The following is a 13,148-nucleotide window of genomic DNA, read 5'->3' as shown; positions in this document are numbered from 1 at the left end:
GGAAGTTGAGACCTCTCTCTCTCTCTCTTTCAAATGTTAGCTCCCCAAAGAGAGAAACTGAAGAATGAAACTTGCATATGGTTTCCTATAATCCTATTTCTTCTTTCTGCGGTCTCTTCCCGGCAGACAATTCCAATGAGCTCAACTTCATGCTTGTAATGCAGAAATAACATTTCACTGCTTGATGAGATAAGAAAGAACTGAACCTTTGCTCCAGCTAATTCTATTAACTAATGATGAAAAGTAATACTTATTTAGCAGAAGCTCTGTAGATTTCAAAATCTATAAAGATTAGCTTGCTGGAATAGGACGAAAATTATAAGGTTGGAAGGAGATAGTTTGGTCGATCAATGCAATCCTTTGTTCGATGCCAGACCCCAATTTAAAACATTGTCTGCTTGAATGCACCCACTGTCCAACTGAACTGTAAAATTTGTTCTAATCAACCACAGCCTGCCTTCTTTTTACTTAATTCCATTTCCCCAAGTTTAAACATCCTCTTATTCAAAAGTAATAGATTCTTACTCAGAGAAACAGTGGAAAACTTGCCTCTGTATTTGCCCTTGGGCCAACTGGATGGCGGTCTGGTGTTTTTAATCTCCTCCAGCCTTTAATCTAAAATGTCCCAAGTTTTCCATTATTTCAGTTTAAAGGGGAAAAAAAATCTCTGGCTTTCCCCCCTGAACCTTAAAGAGGTTTAGGTGATGTGTGATTTATTTGATTGCTGTTATGCTATGAAGATTTAAAATGAGTTTCCTTCTCTAGAGGTTGTCTAGAACAGAAAGTCCTTGGCTTACGACAGTTCGCTTAGTGATCATTTGAAGTTAGAAGATCACTGAAAATAGTGACCGATGACCATTTTTCACACTTACGACCATTGTAGCATTCCTCATGGTCACAAGATCAAAATTCAGACGCTTGGCAACTGACTTACAGTATATTTATGATGATTGTGGTGTCCCGGGGTCATTACCTTTTGTGACCTTATGACAAGCAAAGTTAAGGAGAATCCAGATTCGCTTAACAACCGTGTTGGTAACTGAACAACTGCAGCGATTCATTTAACATCTATGGCAAGAAAGGTTGTAAAATGGGGCAAAACTCACTTAACTAACGTCTCATTTTGTTAGTCGTGAAGTCGTGTCTGACACATCGCGACCCCCTGGACAATGTTCCTCCAGGCCTTCCTGCCCCCTACTATCCTCCAGAGTCCATTTAAGCTCACGCTGACTGCTTCAGTGACTCCATCCAGCCCCCTTCATTCTCTGACATCCCCTTCTTCTTTTGCCCTCAATCTTCCCCAGCATTAGGCTCTTCTCCAGTGAGTCCTTCCTTCTCATTAGGGGCCAAAGTATTTGAGTTTCATCTTCAGGATCTGGCCTTCTAAAGAGAAGTCAGGGTTGATCTCCTCTAGGACTGACTGGTTGGATGGCCTTGCAGTCCAAGGGACTCGCAGAAGTCTCCTCCTCCAGCACCAGAGTTCAGAGGCCTCAATTCTTTGGCGCTCAGCCTTCCTTAACGGTCCAACTTTCACAGCCATACATTGCAACTGGGAAAACCATAGCCTTGACTATATGCACTTAATGTCTCATTTAGCAACAGAAATTTTGGGCTGAATTGTCACCATCAATTTATGAGGATTATCTGTATTTTTAAATTAATATATAGGGCCATAAGTCACAGTTCCATGCTGGTTGAGAATTCACACAAGTCTTAACCAAGTTTAGAGAGCCCTGGTATATAGGGCAGTGCTGTTTCTAGAATTTCCACCATCAGTAAGAATCTTTCTTGATAATTTTAAGATGTACAGACTTCAACTCCCAAGATTCGGACTTCAACTCCCAAGATTCCTCATCCCAGCTGCTCAATTCTGGGCACTGAAGTCCACTCACCTTAAAATTGGCAAATTTGAAAAACACTGGTATAAATGTTTTCTTTTTAATTTCAAGGCATAATTGCTGAAAATGTTTTCAGAAAGTAAATGGGATATGTGTCTTTAAAAATGGGTGAGAACGGTGCCAGTAGTTTAGTAAAACACAATAAGAGTGAATTCCTTCCTTGTAGAGGAAGGAGAAAGAGCCACATTCCAGGGATTGCGGACATGTTCTGAATGTTTGAAATCCAAGATTCAATTCTCAGCAACCCCAATTAAATGGATCCTGGTTTAGTTAGCAAATCTGGAAAAGCCTCTGGAAAGCTATTGCTTTTGAATGAGCTATGGTTTGTCAAATTTGAGGTTCCACAATATCCCGTTGAAGTTCTGATGTCCCCAATTCTTTTAGCCTTTTGTAAGGCATTAAAAACTGCTTGTTACTTAAAGCTTTGGGGCTGGGAGCTCTGTTGGCTGATCTGTTGGATTCTAGTCCTACCACTTGAATTGGAACATGTTTAGACCTTGTGTATATTTTTATTTTATTTTATTTAAATGAGATGTAGACATTGCCCATCTCACTATCTTAAGTGACTCTGGGCAGTATAAAAATGATAAAACCGTAGAAAAGAGAAATAATTAAAAAGATAATTGGAACTGCATGAAAAATAAAATGTTAGTATATAAAACCACATATAATGAATCTATTACTTAATAGTTAACATAATTGTTCAGTTTCTTGTTTCTGCTTGTTATTTATTGTGTATTTTGGGTTTCAGTCCTTGTTCGCTGCCTGCAGTCACTGTTTTGTGAGATAGGCAGCTGCCTCAGATGCATAAATGAATACATTTATACACATAAATAAAGTATACTGGATTGCTAGGGCTGTGCTACATGCACCATCTACAGTAGGTTTGCACCCTGCACTGAGTAACAAATTAGCTAACACCTTTGGTGTGTTGTTGGTTTCAACATTTCTGGGCCATCTCTGCTTCTCACAGCTCAGAGCAGCCCCAGAAAAAAGGGAAATGTTTGCATTCGAAAAGTGACCCAAACTACCCATGTCTGTGTCTTTGCCCAAAGTTTGTCTGTCCGTCTGTCTGTCTGTCTGTCCACACTTCCTCCCATCCATCCAGTCATCAAGCTATATGGAGCTACGTAACTCACTCACATATTCACTCTGGGCGGCATATAGTTGAAATGTATATATATAAAACATATTAACATTGTATTCTGGTGGAGGCAGTTAAAACAAGGTTAACATTATTAATAAAGTGGGGTGGGCATGATGGATCAGCGGTTAAAGATGCTGAGCTTATCAGTTGGAAAGGTAAGAACCCAGGTTTGAGACCTAAGTATTGTGTGCTTGTCTGAACTGCTGCCCACCTAGCAGTTCAAAAGCATGCAAATAGGTAACACTTTGGTGGGAAGGTATCAGCATTCTGTGCGCCTGTTACCTTCTCTTAACTTCACTTTGGATGGAGACCGGAACCAGCTCTTTTGAAGAGGAATGCACTGGGTGAGTTATTTCTGGTTGGGAGATGTGATCTTTGGGCTTTGAAGGTTAAAAACAGCACCTAGAATTATGGAAGCCTATTGTGAAAGCAGTGCAGCAGCCTCAATGCAGAGTCACCGTGTTGGAAGTGTTTTCCTCCTCAGCAGAGACTGCTGTATTTTGGACTAACTTCAGCTTCCAGAGCAGCCCTACTTAAACTCTTGTTGCAGGAATCTAGCAGGGTTGTGTCGCTCAAGTCAGTTGGGTAGAAAATATAAGGCAGTGTTGCTTAGGAAGACACATGACATTTTTTAAAAATGACCTATAATTCAGATTGAAGGAAAAGTTATTTCTTCTGTAGTTTCAAGGGCTATTTTTTTTAAAAAAAGTTTTAAATCAATGGGAGAATTAACTCCCCCCCCCCCTTGGATAAAAGCAACAGGGGTGGATGGGGTAGGAAAAGAAATAAGAAAGTGAATATTGGTTATTAAATTTAATTGTATAGGTAGTCCATACTTAGCAACTGCCCATTTTAGCGGTCATTCAAAGTTACGATGATGCTGAAAAAATAATTTTGCAAGCAGTCCTCTCCTTGCATCATCCCATGCAGTGGTGGGATTCAGTTTTTTTTTTACTACTGGTTCTGTGGGCGTGGCTTGGTGGGCATGGCAGAGGAAGGATACTGCAAAAATCTACATTCTCTCCCCACCCCTCTAACCTGCTTTCCAGCTCCTGTTCTCCTGTGCAGGGCAACAAAAGGAGACCCAGCCGATCAGCTGGGACATGGGAGGCAGAGAAGAGATGGGGGATTTGCCGGTTCTCCGAACTACTCAAAATTTCCGCTATCGGTTCCCAAGAACTGGTCAGAACCTGCTGAATGCCACTTCTGGTCCCATGGTCACGTGATTGCTATCTGTGCCCTTCACTGCTGGATTCTGACAAATGGAGTCCATGGAGAAGCCAGCAATAAAATCACAAGTTGCAGTCATGTGATGTCTCAGTTAACAACCATGGGTAATTCGCTTAACAATAGTAGCAGAAGTGAAGCCATAACTCCATCCTGCTACTATAGATTGTAAACCATGATTCAGCATTTCATTGCGGATCTAGCCAGTTGGTTAAAATGGCAGCTTCACGTGTGTGAAGCGAACAGCAATACTGTGCAGTATTTAGCGATTAAAATAAGGAGGGAGAAAGACTTCAAATGGGGAGAATAGCTATTTCAGACCAGCTTATTTTGTGTTGTGGTTTCCTTTCAGTTGCTGAATTCTTGTGAAAGGATGCGTACTAGCAAGCACACTTTTGTCCTTTAGGGTTATACATAAAAGGTTGTCTGTCTTAGCCTTTTATCATGCAGAGCTCAAACACAATGAGCAAACAGCATTTCCTTTCATCATAACTCTGAACAACTTGTAGCAAAACGCTTACTGGCACCACGTAAACAAATTTTCCTGAGATTTTGAGCTAAGATATACTATATGCCAAAGACTTTTTTTTTTTTTTGCTAAAGTCTCTAACAGAGCTAAGAGCTTGTTCTTCATTCTTGGCAAGCATGTTTGTCTCCTTTTTTCTTTTAGCCATTTGGAAATTTTTGGGACATGCCACTAATGCTAAAAAGATTTCACGGGAACCAGAATTTCAAGAGAAATACTAGAACACCATGTCAATATATGGACCAAGATGTTGGTAATGATTGCAACCACGTGTGAATTGCCTCTTAGCTGCTGAGTATATTTAACCTGGATGTGTAAATTACTTAAACTGAACAGGAGGCCGAATGAGATGCTTTCCAACTTGTGGAAGATCATTGGCTATATTTGATTTAAGAAGGGAAAAATTGAATAGCTCTCCACATAGTTGAGAGAAGAATCACTAAAGCTTTAACTTTGAGGCTCATCAGATTGTAATAAGGGAATGTTTAGATAAGATGGTTCTAGAGCCCTAAATATTCTTAACTATGTAGAGTACTAATGTTGGGAAATACTTAGGGCATGGAATCCAATGCTTTACTCAACACAGGAATTCAAATAGAAATTCCCAGACAGATGTGCTTGAACACATTCAGTGAAGGAGAACACAATCATTTTACCTAATATTGACTTGCCTTTAATAGTTTCTAACATTCATTTGGTACCTCCTTTCTACATATTTCAAGATACAATTCCGAATTACATTTAACTGATAGTTAGACATTGGATTCCCACAAGACTTAACACCCTCATTTTAACACCCAAAACGGTGGCTGTGTTAGATACTTGTAAATCTAATTAACTGTGGGAGAACCCTAGTTAATTATCTTCGAAACTCTCTAAATTAATCTCACACTGATTTGCAAAATCATTTTTATTATCATTAGATCCTTATCTACCTTTATTTTTATTTCTCAAGGCATTGTACATAATACTCCTGTCTCCTATTTTCCCTACAACAGCAACCCTGTGAGATTATCAAGCTGATCCAAAATCACCCAGCTGGCTTTCAGGCCCAAGGCAGAACTTCATAGTCTCCCAGTTTCCACTGCACCAAACCAGCTTTTATTTTTATGAAACAGGCTTTTTTTATAAGTGCTAAATTCTGAGGGGAGAAATAACAGCAGCAGAACCTATTCCAACTTGTGGAAGATCATTGGCTTTCTTGTGGCTAGGAAAATACTTAAATGTCAGACTGTGTGGTGCCCTCTGGATAGATACAGACTGTCATCTTGGGCAGACACAATGCTGGTTGGGAATTTTAGAATACTAACAGATCTGGAAAATGCCATGTTTGGCAAGAGGCTGCAAAGAGAAAATGAACTGAATGGTAATAGCTCTCCTGTGTCATTAATGTTATATTAATTGTAGAATATAAAAGACTGCAGGCCTGGGATAAAAAAGTGACTGGTTTTATATATATATGTGTGTAGGTACATACACGTACATATAATAGAGGGAGGGAGGGGGAGAGAGAGAGAGACATACATACATACATACATACATACATACATACATACATACTAAATGCTTTACCCAAGTGCTTTGCAATCTTAACAACCTTAAGATGTGTAGATCTCAACAGCAATTTTGGTAGTTGAAGCCCACATATCTTAAAAGTTTCCAAGGTTGAGTAACTTTGGTCTATCTTACTGACTTGGTTCAAGTATCTTCAAGAAACTTTGGTCTATCATGAATCCAGCTGTTAAAGACTTGGTTCAAGTATCGGGCTAAACTATCATTTGTTGAGAACTAATTTTCTTGATCTGTGATTTACAAATAGCAATGCCTAAATTCACCCCGTTAAGTCTGAAACAAATCCTGATCAGCATGGATCTCAGATGGTGTATTTGATGCCATCCTCTTGACAGCTATAAAACTAGAGATGGCCCAGTGTACGCCCAGTTGTGTCTGCAGAAAATGCAAACTGATAATTAGTAGTTACTATTTCTTGCTTTGAACCAAATTGGAAAGACTTTCTAAAGCCGGAGATAGGTCTGGCTAATCTTCGCGCTAAGGCTGCACTTAAAAGCCTCTTCTTTCTGTCTCTGCATCAAGAACCAGGAAGAAGGAGAAGCGGCATCGGACTAAGCCAATTGACACACCCCTGGTGTATTTGTCCTGTCAGCAGGAAATCAGCTTGGGTGTTGAAACCTGCCAGCCTTCTGGAGCGCCAGTCTGCCCTTGATGCTCCAGGGGGTTGCGTTAGAAGTGATGGAGAACATTTGAGAGGTGATGATACTTTCCTGAGTTAAAATCTGCTTTCTCACCGGATCCTGTGAGAATATCCCAAGTTATTCTGTGATTGCAGCATTTTTGTTTTCCCCTTCAATTTTTCCAAAGACAGTTAACAATAGAGATGAAATTAAGGATATATAATAAGCATCTGCGGTAATTAAAGCAACACCAGTGGAATGCCACTCACTTAGTATCTTGCTCAATGAACGGGATGGCTTAAATAACTAAAAGCTTGATTGTGAAGCAAAAGACCTACTGTGCATAGCATGCAAACCCACAATACTGCATGTTTGGTTTTGATTTAATGTGCAGGGTGAATCCAGCTGTTAAAGTTTGTAAACTGTGGTTTATGGCTTAATGTGATGTGTAAATCGAGTTCTTGTGTTGGATACTGTCTTGAAAGAGGTTGGAATGGAAGTGTTTATGTTCAGTGCTTCAGTTTGAGCCTGGGGTATACAGTTTGTTCAAGAAACCACAATTTAAGGAGATACAAAACATAGATCACAGTTTACAAAACACTGTGACATGATTAGCTGGATTTGGGAGCTCACAAAGTGGCAAGAGCCCAGTTATAGAACATAGAATAGTAGGGTTGGCAGGGACCTTAGAGATCTTTTAGTCCAACCCCCTAATCCAGGGGTGGCAAACTCAAAGCCCACAAGGTGCTTAGATCTGGCTTGCGGAGCTGCCCTGGAAACAGCAAAGGACTTGGCCCGCAGTGCCTCTGCCGGCAAAAACAAGCCCGCGGCCCTCCCGAGCTCCGTTTTTGCTGGCAGAGGGTTGTAGGAGGCCATCGCAGCCAAAAACGGACCTTGGGAGCCCGTTTTGACTGGCAGAGCACTCAGGCCACCACAGGCACCCCCAACACAAGTGATGTCGAGCTGGCCACGCCCCCTAGTCACTCCCCCCCAGGTCAAACACAATCCTGATGCAGCCCTCAATGAAATCGAGTTTGACACCCCTGCCCTAATCAAACAGACTCTATACCCATGATGGCACACAGAGCCATTTGTGGTGGCACGCAGCCTTAGGCAAACTTGCCTCACTGCACATGCACACATCTCACAGCTGATTTTTGGCTGGTTTGAGGCGTTTTTCGGCCTCCCAGACTTGAGGAAAGTCTCTGCAGCCTGAAAAATAGGCCTGTTTCATCACTTCCTGTATTTCCTGAATTACCAGAAATGATGAAACAGGCCTATTTTTCAGGCTGCAGAGACTTTCCTCAAGCCTGGGAGGCTGAAAAAGGCCTCAAACAGGCCGAAAATCAGCTGGGAGGCCCAGTGCAGGTAAGGGGGCGGGGGGATTGTGTGCGCATGCGCAGTGGGCATGGGGGGCATGCACATTGCCTTCTGGGTGCTGGCACGCAAGTGCACGCGCACGTGCACAAGCGTGCACACAATTTTTGGCACAGGAGCCCAAAAAGGTTAGCCACCACTGCCCTATACCATTCCAGACAAATGTCCAATCTCTTCTTGAAAACTCCAATGTTGGAGTACCCGCAGCTTCTGGGAAAAAGCACTTCCACTGGTTAAATTGTTCACAAACTGTCAGGAAGTTTCTTCTTAGTTCTAAGTTGGATCTCTCTTGAATCACCATCTTGCAGTCTAAATTCTCCCATAGTATTGTTGTTGTTGTGAGGAATATTAAGAGTAAGTGTTGGACATGATGTCTTCAGCTCCTGTCAGCAGAGATATAAATGAGTTCAATGAATAAAAATTCAAACAACCACACGATGGCTTTGGATATAGTATAAACCTGGCCATTGTCTCACATTTGTTCTGTTTTAGAATTTAGAATAACAGAGCTGGAAGGCACCTTGGAGGTCTTCTAGTCCAACCCCCTGCTTAAGCAGGAAACCCTACACCACTTCAGACAAATGGTTGTCCAATCTCTTCTTAAAAACTTCCAGTGTTGGAGCATTCACAAGCTCTGGAGGCAAGTTGTTCCACTGATTAATTGTTCTGATTAATTAATTAACTTTATATTTAAAGAGTGGAAAAGAGTGAACTTGGTTTTGTGTTCGTATCAGAAAGAAGAATCCTAGAGTTGGAAAGCAATTTCATGCCCGTAGAGTCTTACTTATTCAGTCCAGGAATCCAAATTGGGACATTTCCAACAGATGAGTTAAAAAACTTTTTAACTTTAAAAGATTCCATTGCTATTAATCTTAAGAAGGTTTTCTGAGACTCTAGGACAGGTAGTCCTTGACATGAACCTAATTGAGCACGGACATATGATTGTAAGTCATGGTGGTCATTAAGCAGGTCATCATTTGACCACACCCGATTTCCAACATTTTTAGTGCAGTTGTTAAGTGAGCACTATGATCAACAACACACCCATAAAACCCCACTGAAAGTCATGGATTCCAGACTGCAGGATGCTGCAAATGATCATAAATCAAGCCACTTTCCAAGCATCTCTCTCTCTTTCTCTCCCTCTCTCCTCCCCTCCCTCCCTTCCTCCCTCCCTCCCCCCCCCCTCTCTCTTTCACACACACACACATCTCGGAATTTTGAAAATGGGTCATAAAAAGCTCTGTGGAGGTCTGTTTAACTGAGTGGTTGCTAAGTGAGGACTACATATGGACTCTGTCTTCCTGATTTTATTATTATGTATTCTGCATTTAGAACTTTGGAGAATAGTCTTATTGTTATAGAAACGGCTTGTACATCCTGTTGTGTAAAAGCAAAAAGTTGTAATGATGGTTGTAATGATGTTCTACTGTGCTAAAGAGAGTCGGAAACTAGTGCCTTTTGCTTTCCTTTTCTCCTTTTGCACTATATCTCTTTTCTTTCCCCTCCCCCATTTCTTAGTTTTCTACTACTTTTTTCTTTGTATTTTATACTTTGATAAACTAATAAAAATTAATTAAGAAAAGGAACTTTGGAGAATAAATCTTGCCTTCCTTCTGTGTCTTCATTTCAGATATCAGCAAAATGCTATATCCTCCTTTAGTCGTTTCTTTTTAAGGCTAACTAGTCCCAGTTCCTTTCAGTCTGTCTTCATATTTACAACCGTTGCAGCACAGAACCTACTTCTAGTATCCTGATCATTCTTATTGCCCATCTCTTAACCTATTCCACTTTCTTTAAATTTCTTAAAGGATGGTTCTTAGAACTCAACACAATTCAGGTAGTCCTCGACTTATGACCACAGCTGACCCCAAAATTGCCGTGGCTAAGCATGACAGTTGTTAAGTGCTGTTTTGCCCCATTTTACAACCTTTCTTGTCACCGTTATTATGTGAATTACTGCCGTTAAGTTAGTAAGTGAATCTGGCTTTCTCGTTAACTTTGGTTGTCAAAAGACCGCAACAAGTGATCACATGATCCTTGGACACTACAACCATCATAAATACATGCCAGTTGTCACCAAATTTTACAACACTGCAAGAGTCGTAAATGTGAAAAATGGTCATAAGTTACTTTTTTCAGGGCTGTTGTAACTTTGGACAGTCACTAAATGAATGGGTTGTAAGTTGAGGACGATTTGTACCAGAAGTGGTATTCAGCAGGTTCTGACCAGTTCTGAAGAACCGGTAGCGGACATTTTGAGTAGTTCGGAGAACTGGCAAATCCCACCTCTGACTGGCCCCGCCTCCATCTCTGCCTCCCGAGTCCCAGTTGATTGGCTGGGTCTTTTGTTGCCCTGCACAGGAGAATGGAGCTGAAAAGCAGGTTAGTGGGGTGGGGAGGGAATGAGGATTTTGCAGTAACTTTCCCCTGCCACGCCCACCAAGCCACGCCCACAGAACCAGTGGTAAAAAAATTTAAATCCCACCACTGATTTGTACTTCAATAAACTGGTGTAATTGAATTGAATTGCTTTTCAGACGTTTTTATCCTATCCTACACTTTTGTATTTGAGCTCTGTTTTCTGCATGAACAACCTTGAACTTATATCTTTAAAACTACATTGTTAGTTTTGGTTCATTTTATATCCACTATTGTTTTTGAATGGAATGAAATGGAATAGAATAGAATTTTTATTGATTTAACTATTTAACCATATCAAAACTAGAAAACTAATACAAATAGTTGCAAACTAATGCAACATGTTCATAGTAAGTTGTCGTCTCTACAATTCACCTTAGTCTGTTCTAAATCCTCTTCAAAATAGCCTTTGATATAAAGAGGTGCAGTCTTACTAGTGATACGCAACTTTGTTCCCTACAAAAACTAAGGTAGTTTCTCCCAGCTGCTTTAGTTTTTTAAAAAAATAATAATCCTTTTCTGCAGAAAACAGTTTGCAGTCCAGTATCTTGAACGGCTGGCACTCCACAAATGCACAGTTTTTCTTCAAATGGGACTCCATGAAACCTCCCATGTTTTACATGGAGACTTGTTGTTTGAAACAAGCCCTGGAAAAGGAACTGAGAGGTTGAGGCATACCGGTTGTTAATATATTTTTCTAACTGGGAGGCTGCTTTTGGTTCAAGTCAGACACTTCAAGGACTTTGCATAATTAAGTGCCGCACTATCATCTTGGGCAGCCACATCAATGAGGCTTTGTTTGAAAGCTTCCTTGGCCTTTAGATCTGATTGGACCATGAACTGGATGGAGAATCCACATTGTGAGATGACATTTGAAAGTTGGGCGGCCACAGTGCCAGGAAGCCTGTTATGCAACTGCTCTTCAAAACACAGCTTGGGTAATCTATCTGGGTCCATCGATAGGATCTTCAGCCGGTAATTTGGATAATTACTAAATTGCTTTATGTACAGGGAAAACTCAGCTCTGTCGTTAACGCGGCAGCTGGGGTAGACTAATCCACCCAGGGTTCGGCTGCTGGGGATTTGCAGGGGTTAGGAGAGTCCCTAGCTAAGATTCTCTGCAGTTTGGAAAAACCCCAAATCCCACTCCTGGGTGGCTCCGCTTACTCCACCCCCCTCCCCTCCCAGGAGTCCCCATGTGGCCCATTTTGGAAGCAGGTAAGTGCAGGGCACGCGGGAAAGCCGGAAACAGGACTGTTTCCGGCTTCCAGAGAGCCTCTGGAGCCCAGGGAGCAGAGGTGGTATTCAGGTTCTGACCAGTTTTGGAGAACCGGTAGCGGAAATTTTGAGTAGTTCGGAGAACTGGCAAATCCAACCTCTGACTGGGGAGGTACCATGTTTCTCATATAATAAGGGCGGGTCTTTTTTTTTTTTGAGCCCCCCGAAAATGGCTAGGCTGTCTTTTCAGGGGTGACTTAATTCCCCCCCCTTGCATCTTCGGGCGGGCGGGTGGCGACGGCTTGGATGTTGACCTCGGCATTGGTGGGGCACTTCGTATCGGGGTCAACACAGGCAGCACCATATCCGGGTGTGCAACAAAAGTACTTCCTAACGGCAAGCCCCCCCACCATTCCCCCCATTTTGCATGTTTTAATATAGGCCTTAATTTGGGGGGAGGGGCTTAATTTCATTTCATGCCTATAAAACATGCTGGGACTTCCTATTGGGGGAGGCCGTATTGTTGGAGAAACAGGGTAGTCTTCCCCTGTCATGCCCAGGAAGCCATGCCCACAGAACCGGTAGTAAAAAAAAAAATTAAGCCCACCACTGTGGGGGAGGCCATTTTTGCCCTCCTGGAGGCTCGAGGAAAGCCTCTGGAGTTTGGGGATGGCAAAAATGCACCCCCCCCCCGCCGTGGTGCAGAAGGCTGACTAGGCCACACCCACCATAGCCACGCCCACCCAGCAACCGGGCTGAGAACCCTTATGCTAAATTTTTTGAAGCCCACCCCTGAATCTACCCCCAAGATACATTTCAGAAATGAGGCGTTTTTATATCCCATCGTTCTGCGCCATATATGATCATTGGGACTGTTTTGCTATTACCGGTATGTACCTTTATGATTGGAATTAGAGAACCTGGGTAGCTATGGTTGGTGAGCTGCCTTACGGTGTTGGCACAGGCTATAGCCCTTAAATAACTCCTCTTAAAATGTGGGAGGCAGCAACCTGCTACTTAAAAATAAGCCCTAAGTATACAGTAGATAAAATTTAACTTGATGCATCCGTTCCCTATCCAGGCTCCAGTCTTCCCAAAAGCAACTACAGTACCTTAGTTTTGAACCTACTATTGTTTTGTGG

General features: G+C 41.8%; 1 protein-coding gene across 2 annotated transcripts in view; it reads left to right on the top strand.

Annotated features, from left to right (window-relative positions):
• CNN2 (calponin 2) overlaps positions 1 to 13,148 on the top strand; it is a 34,233-nt gene that overhangs the window by 6,508 nt on the left and 14,577 nt on the right. The gene's annotated exons all lie outside the window — the stretch shown is intronic.

Source organism: Pseudonaja textilis, chromosome 1 (assembly GCF_049901715.1).
Source record: "Pseudonaja textilis isolate UNSWEBS1 chromosome 1, rPseTex1.2, whole genome shotgun sequence".
Lineage (NCBI taxonomy): Eukaryota > Metazoa > Chordata > Lepidosauria > Squamata > Elapidae > Pseudonaja > Pseudonaja textilis.
This window is presented reverse-complemented; position numbering and strand designations above follow the sequence as displayed.